The 10,886-nt window shown below is 39.5% G+C and overlaps 1 pseudogene; it reads right to left on the bottom strand.

The window, feature by feature from the left end:
* Nucleotides 1-539: 539 nt before the first annotated feature.
* LOC130037032 (uncharacterized) lies at nt 540-639 on the bottom strand (annotated as a pseudogene).
* Between the last annotated feature and the right edge of the window lie 10,247 nt (nt 640-10,886).

Here is a 10,886-nt window from a genome sequence, read left to right as displayed (position 1 = left end):
CAGTCTGTTTGATCTATCGAGAAGTGACAAAGAAGTGTTGAAATCTACTACTAGTATTGTGTTGCTATCAATGTTTTTCTATAAGATTACTAGAAGTTGTTTTAACGTATTTTGCTGGTCTGTCATTAGGATCATATACATTGAGGAAGGTGAGTTCTTTCTGATGTACATATCCCATGATCATTAAGAAATGACCTTCACTGTCTCTGATAACCTTTAGCCTGAAGTCCATGTGGTCTGATACTAGTATGGCCACTCCAGCTTTGTGGAGGTGATATTTTCTTGAAAACGTGTTTCCCAGCCTTTTACCTTTAGCCCATGGGTGCTTTGATTGTTCAGACATGTTTCTTGCAGGAAGCAGAATGTTGGGTTCAGTTTTCTAATTCATCTTCCTATTCTGTGCCTCTGAATTGGCACATTTAGTCCATTGACATTGAGAGAGATTGTTGTTTTGGGGATTTGTGCTCTCTTTATGTAGAATTTTTGTACTTCTGGGGATTGTCTTACCTTAAAGTAGACCTATTCATTCTTCTTGCAACAAAAATATGGAATGCTTTACAAGTTTGCATGTTATCTCTGTGCAAGGACCATGCTCATCATTGTATCATTTCAATTTTAGTATATGTGTTATCAAACCTCGTAGGAGTTAATTTTTCCATATTTTTCGCTTCTTATTACTTTGAGTGTTGTCCTTCCTCACTCCTATGGCAGACAATGATTCCTAATCAAGGAATGTATTTCAAAGCAGCATGAATAAATAGATTTAGAACTTTAATGTCCCAGAAATAAAAATATGGTTTTTACTATATTATCGTTTACCATACCCTAGGCATCAGTTTTACAAAATAATTCTTTTGGAAGATGGTATATGAGTTTGTTTAATGTTCTTCCCTGAATCCTTCATTAAGAACATTAAAATAGAGCCTTTTGCTGTTCTCACCTCAGTCCTGTGTACATCTCCAGGAAAAGGTGGATGGTGTTGTCTGCACTTTGACCACCTTGAATGTATGTAGGATTTTTCTCCTGAAGGATGAGGTGAGGATTATATTGATGATTTCATTCCACCTTAGTACAAGTTCAACTTGAACGGAAGGTGAGACTCATGAGGCTCCTATAAAGGACAGAACAAAGGGTCTCAGTGAAGTTTAATGGCCAACTCACATTAACAACATAGATGACTCAAAGTAACCTGTGTGCATCTTTGTGTATAGTGAGTTTCATATCTACTGATAGTGATTCTCAGTCATGACACATGGGCAAAACAGACCTGTAATTAAAAATCTAGTTCTCTGAGCAGAGTGGGGTCTCTGAGGTGATTGAACAATTGTGTAGTAATTTATTACTAAGCACATAAGTATTTTGAATGATGTGTACTTTTCGATCTAAAATTAATTCCAAATATGTCTAAAATGACAGTGTCCTGACCTCGCACATGGCTTTCCTCACCGAGGCCCCTTGGAGGTGCCGGGGTGAATTTCCCTCACCGACCTGATTAGAGCCCCGGCAGCTGAAGACCTCTGCAACAAGCCATAGGTACGCTTAAGACCACCCTTCCCAAGCTTGAAGGAGCCTCATGCATGAAGGAACTGAAAGAGGAACCCAGATGTGCGGGACTGGGGGATGAGAACTCCATGGCTGCTCAGATCAAGACTGTGCCCCCTCCTTCCAGATCCCCCATCTTCTAATAATTAAGTGCTACAACCACGAACTGCCCCTGGATCCATGTAATGCCATCAATGGCCAACATCCAGAGACTGGATCTTATTTAGAAGACAGCAACTCTGATTGTCCAGTTCTCACTCTCAGAGGACCTGGTAGGCTTCTGTGAGTATTTTGCCCGCATGGCGGAGTCTTTGTTTCTGGTCACTGTTTCTTTTGAGGTACAGAAGCTGCTTAATTTAAGATAGTCCCCTTTGTTTTTCTCTGTTTCCAGTTGCTTGGCAAGTGGCGTGTTATATTTGAAGATACCTTTAGTTTCAATGTCGTGGAGGGATTTGCCGACCTTGTCATCAATGAACCTGAGGGATTCTGGTCTGATGTTGAGGCCTTTGACCCATTTTTATCTGACTTTTGGGCATGGTGTTAGGTAGAGGTCTGAGCCATTTTTTTTGCATGTAGCTTTCCAGTTTTTTCTGCAACGTTTGTTCAGGAGGACTCTCTTGATCCACTTCACATTTCTTGCTCCCTTATCAAAGATTAGATGATTATATATTTGAGGGTGTGTGTCAGTATATTCAATCCTTTTCCATTGTTCTGCAGCTCTGCCTTTGTTTCAGTCCCATGCTGTTCTCATTATTATCGTTTGTAGTAGAGTTTGCGGTTGGTGAAGGTGATGCCTCCATTGTCTTTTCCCCAAGAATTGCTTTAGCTACTCGTGTGCGTTTGTTGTTCCATGTGAATTTCAGGAGTGCTTGATCAATTTCTTTGAAGAATGTCATGGGTATCTTTACAGGGATCAAGTTGAATTTTTACAATGCTTCGTGGAGAATTGCCATTTTGACAATGTTAAATCTCCCATTCCATATGCAGTATATATGTTTCCATTTCCTCGTGTCTTTTTTAATTTCCTGATGTATAGGTCCTTTACCTCTTTAGTTAAGCTGATTCCAAGGTTCTTGATTTTCTGCGGCACGATTGTGAATGGGATTGCTTTTTCATGTCACTTTCTTCTCTCTCATTACTTGCATATAAAAAAGCCATAGACTTTTGGGTATTGAGTTTATAGCCTGCAATTTTACTATAAATGTCTATTGTCTCTGGGAATTTTTCGTAGAGATTTTAGTATTCTCTGAATATAGTATGATATCTTCTGTGAATAGTGAGAGATGATTTCTAACTTTCAAACATGAAAAACCCTTAATATCTTTTTCTTATCTATTTTCTCTTCCAAGTACTTCCAGTACTACATTGAACAGAAGTGCCAAAATGAATTTTTACTTAGCACATTCTGTCTGTAAATTTCTATGCTAAGAACTGTGGAATAAACAGTGATATCTTAGTAATTTACAATTAAATTATGAAGACAGATAATTGAAAAGAATTTCGTTGTATAAATTTCCAAAATGTGTAGTTTTTATTAAATATATTAAGAATAAATCCTAGGTCTTGATTATACCATGAAGATTATTTTCCTGTTAGAAGTTACCCTTCTAAAATGCAAGAAAGAGACACATTTTGAAAATGTTGATTATTCGTTCATTAATTCAAAGAATATTTGTTAGTCTGGTGGTGCAGTGCCTGCAGGAAGTCAACCTGTACCCTCAGGTGAGTATATCAACAGTCTGATGGTGTCTTCATGCTTCCTGATAACCTCAAATGGCCACTGTGCCTCTGGCTGGCTTCCAACAACTCAGGACTACGTTTCCCGAGAAATTAAACTCCCAAAATATATGTGGGAGCCATGTTCACAAACCACCCCTGGCTCAGCTATACAAGCTAATGCATTGGTATTGTTTCAGAGACCCATAGACAAATCTGGAACATATCAACAGCCACTGTTAACCTTGGACCTGCAAAAGGCTGAACACACTAGGGTAAATCGGAGGGAGGCAGGTTAGTTTGGTGCCCACCCAACCAGAACCCAGGGCAGCCACTTGCTCCCACAATCCAAAATCGCCACCATGCTCTCCTCTGGTTTCCATCGTCTCAGGATGGCTCTCACTGAAATATAAAAGCTGAAAATTCGGATATGCGGGTTTTGTGACTGAAATCTCCAGGCTTTCTCTGGGCAGAATGGGAATCCCACCCCCACTGCCCTGTACTTATGGAAGCCTCAGCATTCATTTCCATACCTCAAAGATACTCCAGGCTTACATTCCTGATAAAAATGCTAAATTCCTTGAACAAACATGATGACCTCTTAGTACCTGTACGAGACCCTTAATGCACAAAATAAAAAGGAGACAGAGAGAAAGAATTAAAGAGCCTGCCATAGAGACACACTGGGGGTGGGTGTAGGGTGTTGGGGGATGGTTTTAGGGTACCAGGAATATTGGTTTTGGGAAATGTACACTAGAGAAGGGACGGATGTTGGATCGTTGTATGACTGGAAGCAAATTATGAATAGATTTGCAATGGTCTATCTCACAGATATTGGATAAAATATTAAAAATATATATCCTTCATTTGTACCTCAGAATACTGATGGAACTTTAAAACCCAGCATATGTATTTTTGTGTTCTCTGTAGGAAAAAAAAATGTTTCTCACCTGTGTGCCAATAGCTTGTAGAAATCTAAACCCAAAGATATATCAATGACTGTGTTTGGCATGAATACTGTAATTGCAGCTATGTTATGTTTTAGAATCAGTTCATGCACAAGACCTCAAGAGGAGCAGTGGCAACGTGCACCAATGTTGAATGGATAATGTTTCAGGAGCTTACAAGGGAGATGGGAAGATTTGGCATGAGTAAAGGGAAGAAACAGAAGAGTGAAGTACTAATAAGTATCATGAGAAAAATGCAAGGGAGGACATTTCCTGGCAAGTGTCACACTCTGTTGAGCTTCTGGTGAGGATAAGTATTAGAAAGTATCTTTCACATTTAGTAGTAAAAAGGTAAATTTGATGGTTGTATTTAAAATTTACTTTAACGATTAGAATTACCAAGAGATACAAAGTTACAAAGTTGCTCATAATTGAGTTTCAGTCATCTAATGTTCTAGAACCTTTCCAGTATATTGGGACATTTTTGAAGGAATATCCCTGGTGCGAAGACTAGGGCATCTGAATCTTAACACATTTCACCAAATATATGATCTGTACTCACATGATTTACACTGTCTCCCCTGCTCTTTGATTTATGTTTTCATGCAATATTTCCTTGTGAACCTCACCTCAAGTGAGGCTCCCTATTTAAGACAAGTACATGTTTCTGCGGCACTACATATTTTTTGGTTGCTGGGAGAGTCTGTAAAGCAATGCTCAGGAGGTGTGGGGGCCCCACAGACAATTTTCAGAAAACGTGGCTATGGTGCTTGGGGTCCTCTGAGGCTATACAGCCTTTGATACTCTGGCAATCAGGTGGTGCTGGGAGTCAAATTGAGTGAATGTGAGACAAGTTCCATAAGCACTACACTATCTCCTGCGGCCCTGGGTATTAGATTTATGTCAGCATTCTGAGGTCCTCCCTTTTGTCAGAAAGCAGGGACTTGTGCAGGAGAAAGTGGAAGAGACTTTAGGGTTTAGCTAGGTTGACTGAGTAGCTGGTGATACCATTAAGATTGGAACATAAAGTAAAAATAAAACAATAGCCCCGTGCCTTTTCCCGCTGAACTCGACACCCTCCACAGGAGTACACCTGCGGGGAAAACCTGCAGCAGCTCCTTTGGACTATCCATCACCTTATCAGACCCTCCCCTCCAGGTGCGTAGAGGGAGCACCAGCCGGTTCACCACTCCTCCACTCCTCACCCCCAGCCCCCCGCCTTTTCCTGCAGAACTGGACACCCTCCAGCAGGGGAAACCTGAGGCAGCTACATGGGATTTTCCATTGCTCTTCCTACATTCCAGGATCCTGGGTGGGAGTGACCCTGGGATCAGAAAAGAGAGCCAAGAAAATACAAGAAGAAAAGAGAACAGAATTTTAAAAAGCTACAAAAAGAAGATTCACAAATAAAGGATTCAGTGGATGAAATTAGAAAATTAGTAAGTGCCCTGAGCAATAGGATAAGTGCAGCTGACGAGAGGATCAGCGAGCTTGAAGATGAGCAACAGAAATCCCACTGGGAAGAACAAGCAATAGGAAAAGACCTCAAAATGGCTCTAAGTAGAATCAGAGACATAGTGGATGACGCCAAGAGGAACAACATTACAATCATTGGTTTACCAGAAGGACAGGGAAACAACCCCAATGAAAAAGCTAGAGTAAAAGAAACCATTGCTGAAAAGTTCCCAGAGTTAAGGAAAGCAGACATCCAGATCCAAGGAGCCAGAAGGGTACCAGCTAAAAGAGACCCCAGAAAAAACACTCCAAGCATATCATAGTCAGAACGATGGATGCTGTGGACAGAGACACAATATTACAAGCAGCAAGGTCAAAGAAGGAAATTACATACAAAGGAGCACCCCTTAGATTCACAGCAGACCTATCAGTGGAAACCCTCAAAGCCGAAGGCAATGGTTGTATATAGTGAAAAAATTCAAAGAAATGAACGCCTCACCGAGAATACTCTATCCAGCTAAACTCTCACTCAAATTCGATGGAACGATACACCACTTTTTAGATAAACACAAACTCAGGAACTTCATACACTCAAAACCAAATCTAAAAGAAGAACTAAAGGGGCTCCTGTAAGAAAAGAAGGAAAACACGTGTAAACACAATCAACTCCTACAGGAAGATGGCAGAAAACCCCATGACATTACTCTCCCTTAATGTCAATGGTCTAAATGCACCAACCAAGAGACACAGAGTGGCAAAATGGATCCAGAAACTGAAACCAGCATTCTTCTATCTACAAGAAACTCATCTGAACAATCAGAGCAAACACAGACTCAAAGTGAAAGGATGGAAAACAATCCTGCAAGCAAACAGCTCCATCACAAATGCTAGGATGGCCACACTAGTATCCGACAACATTAATGTCAGGCTGAAAAAGATTAGAAGGGACAGCCAAGGCCACTTTCTCTTCATCAAGTGATACATACACAGGAAGAAATCATACTCTTATATGTATAAGTACCTAATGAAGGAACAGCTAGATACTTAAAACAACTGCTAACAGATTTTAAAGAGGACAGTGCTAGCAACACAATAGTAGATGGAGACTTCAACATCGCCTTATCACCTCTGGATAGATCAACAAGAACAAAACTCAGCAAGGAAACATTGGCTTTGAATGAAGAAATAGAAGAGAAAGGACTTATAGACCTATACAGGGCTTTACACGCCCCAAAGAAAGAATACACATTCTTCTCCAGTGCTCCTGGAACAATTTCCAAAATCGGCTATGTGCTAGGCCACAAAACATACCTCAATAGAATCAGGAAGATAGAAAGAGTACCAACAATCTTTTCAGACCATGATGCACTGAGGATAGATGTGAATCACACACAGACACGGACAACCAAATCGAACACCTGGAAACTAAATAAGTCACTGCTGAACAATGTGTGGGTCAAGAAGGACGTCAAGGAAGAAATCAAAAGATACCTGGAAACAAATGAGAACGAAGACACGAACTACCAGAGCTTATGGGATGCAGCTAAAGCCCTATTAAGGGGAAAATTCATAGTTCTGCAAGCATATCTAAGGACGGAAGAAAAGATGCACATAAGCAACTTATTTCACAGCTCAAGATCTTATAAAAGGATCAAGAAAAGGAGCCTAAATCGGGCAGAAGGACAGAGATCATAAAACTTAGAGCAGAAATCAACGACATGGAAACCTAAGAAACAATCCAAAAGATCAATGAAATCAAGAGCTGGTTCTTTTAGAAAATAAACAAGATAGATAAACCACTAGCAACACTCACAAAGAAACAGAGAGAGAGAAAACTAATAAACCGAATCAGAAATAAAAATGGAGATATCACAATGGAAACCAAAGAAATTCAAAAGATCATCAGAGACTACTTTGAAAGTCTGTATGCCAAGAAAAAAGAGAAGTTAGAAGAAATGGATAAATTCCTGGATTCCTATAATCTCCCAAAAATGAGTCAAGAGGATATAAAATACCTGAATAGACCTAGTCATAAAAATGAAATTGAAACTGTAATCAAAATTCTTCCCAAAAACAAAAGCCCAGGTCCAGACGGATTCACTACCGAATTTTTCCAAACATTTAAAGAGGATCTACTGCCCGTCCTCCTCAAACTTTTCCAGGAAATTGAAAAAACAGAAACTCTCCCAAACAGTTTCTATGAATCCCATATCTCTCTAATACCAAATGGAAACTAAGACACCACGAGAGAAGAAAACTACAGGCCGATATCACTGATGAACACGGATGAGAAAATTCTGAACAAAACACTAGCAAGGAGAACTCAGCAGCTCATCAAAAAGATCTTACACCATGACCAAGTGGGATTCATCCCGGGGATGCAAGGATGGTTTAACATTCGGAAATCAATCAACATAATCCATCATATCAACAAAAGATAAAAATCATATGATCATATCAATAGATGTAGAGAAAGCAATTGAGAAGATCCAGCATCCGTTTATGATGAAAACCCTCGCCAAATTGGGGATAGAGGGGACTTACCCCAATATAGTTAAAGCCAGCTACCACAAGCATACAGCAAGCATCATCCTCAATGGGGAAAATTTGAGAGCGTTCACCCTAAGATCAGCAAGGAGATAAGGATTCCGACTCTGTCAACTGCTGTTGAACATATTACTGGAAATACTAGCAATAGCAATTAGGCAAGCAAAAGAGATTAAGGCCATCCAAATAGGAAAGGAAGAAATCAAGCTCTCACTATTCGCAAATGATATGATATTATACTTAAAGAACCCTAAAAACTCTACCAAGAAACTCCTAGAAATGATAGACTCGAGAGTAAAGTTACAGGTATAAAATAAATACCTAAAAGTCCATGGCTTTACTATACACAAATGCTTAGAGAGAAGAAAATGACAAGATGAAAACAATCCCATTCACATTTGTGTGCCAGAAAATCAACTACATAGGAATTAGTTTAACTAATGAAGTAGAGGAACTTTACAAAGAAAACTACAAAACGCTGCTTCTTGAAATAAAAGAGGAAGAGAGGAAATGGAAAAATATCCCCTGTTCATGGATCTGGAGAATTTATATTGTCAAAATGGCAATACATCCAAAAGCACTGTACAAATTCAATGCGATCCCTATTAGGTTATGGATGACATTCTTCAAAGAATTGGAGCAAACACTTCTGAAATTTATATGGAACAATAAGCCCCCACGAAGAGCTAAAGCAAGTCTTGGTTAAAAGAAAATGGGAGGAATTAACCTCCCGAACCTCAAACTTTACTAAAAGTAGTAATAATTAAAACAGCATAATACTGGAAAAAAGGTAGAGCTCCAGAGCTATGGAATGGGGTTGAATATACTGACATCTCCCCTCAAACATATGACCATCTAATCTTTGAAAAAGGGGCAAGAAATGTGAAGTGGAGTAAGGAAAGTCTTTTTAACAAATGGTGCTGGCAAAACTGGACGACTACGTGCAAACTACTGGGCTTCGATCTCTGCCTAACACAATGTACAAAAGTAAGATGAAAATGGATCAAAGACCTAAACATCAGACCGGAACCCATAAGGTACATTGAAGACAAAGTTGGCAAAACCCTCCAAGACATTGAAGCTAATGGTATCTTCATGGATGTCACATCACTGGCCAAGCAATTGGGAATATCTTAAACTAAGAAGCTTCTGCACCTCAAAAGAAACAATGACTAAAATACAGAGAGAGTCTACAGAATGAGGAAGGATATTCTCCAAATACACATCTGAGAAGGGGTTGATATCAAATATATACAAAGTACTGATTGAACTCCACAAGAAGAAAACATCCAACCCCAACAAAAAATGGGGCAACGAAATGAACAGAGACTTAATCAAAGAAGAAATCCGAATGGCTAAATGGCACATGAGAAAATGCTCTACATCTTTAATCATCAGGGAGATGCGGATCAAAACAACAATGAGATATCATTTCACACCACAGACACTGGCCCACATTCAAAAAAACAAAGGCAACCTTTGTTGGCACGATGTGGCGACAAAGGGACCCTCCTTCACTGCTGGTGGTAATGCCGACTGGCTCAACCCTTTCGGAAAAAAGTAGAGATGATTCTCAAAAAATTAGAATTTCAGCTCCCATTTGACCCACCAATACCACTCCTGGGAATATACCTCGGAGAAGCAAAAAAGGATAGTCGAAGTGACCCCTGCACTTATTTTTTCATTGCAGTACTATTTACAATAGCTAGAATATGGAAAAAAAACCCGATTGCCTGAGAATAGATGACTGGTTACAGAAACGTTGGTACATCTACACAGTGGAGTACTATGTGGCAGTTAGAAAAAAATGAAGTCATGAAATTTACTTACAAGTGGTACTGCATGGAAAATATTATGCTAAGCGAAATGAGTCAGAAAGAGAGGGACACACATAGAAAGACTGCATTCAACTGGTTAACATAAAGTAGCAAACTAAGAGAATAACAACAAGAACAGCTGTGATAAATACCAGGTTCTTCACTCCATGGCTTAGATACCAGCCTCATACTCTAGGGGTAAAGGCAGCTCAGATAGAGAAGGGAGCACCAAAAAAAGGGTGCTGAGAATATCCACCCAGAATGGGAGATGCATGCTGACAGCAGTCTATAGACAGAACATGATAGCCACCCATAGTCTCTCCTACAGATTATAGCACCGAAAAGGAAAGATAGAAGAAAAGGGAGTGCCCTGCCACAAAGGCAGGGCAGGATGGAGGATAGGGGGTGTGAGTGATACTGGGAGTGGTAGGGGTGAAGAATGGGCTCTGGTGTTGGGGTGGGTACTCAATCATTGTATAACTGAAACCCAAGCACACAACTTGTAAGTCCACAACTGTAACTCATGGTGTTTAATAAAACAAAACAAAACAAAATAAAACAAGAGAAAGGTCTAACAATAGCAAACAGGATTGTAGTACCCAAAACATTTGGAAACAGGAACATTGGCAAGTATTTTTAAATAAGCATCCAGGAGAGGATGTAGCATTGTGAGTGAACAAATCTACTGTATGGATTCATCTCATCCTCGAAATGGAAAATGACAATGTGTTACAGTTACAAATTTTCAAATAAGATATATACCATCAACTTTTTGCTGTGTTTCTATGCTTTGCCAAGTATGATTCTAATTTTTAAATTTACTTCAATAATTAAAACAGTATTGGCCTGCATTAATCATTTT

The sequence above is a fragment of the Sorex fumeus genome, unplaced genomic scaffold (genome assembly GCF_029834395.1).
Source record: "Sorex fumeus unplaced genomic scaffold, SorFum_2.1 ptg000070l, whole genome shotgun sequence".
Lineage (NCBI taxonomy): Eukaryota > Metazoa > Chordata > Mammalia > Eulipotyphla > Soricidae > Sorex > Sorex fumeus.
This window is presented reverse-complemented; position numbering and strand designations above follow the sequence as displayed.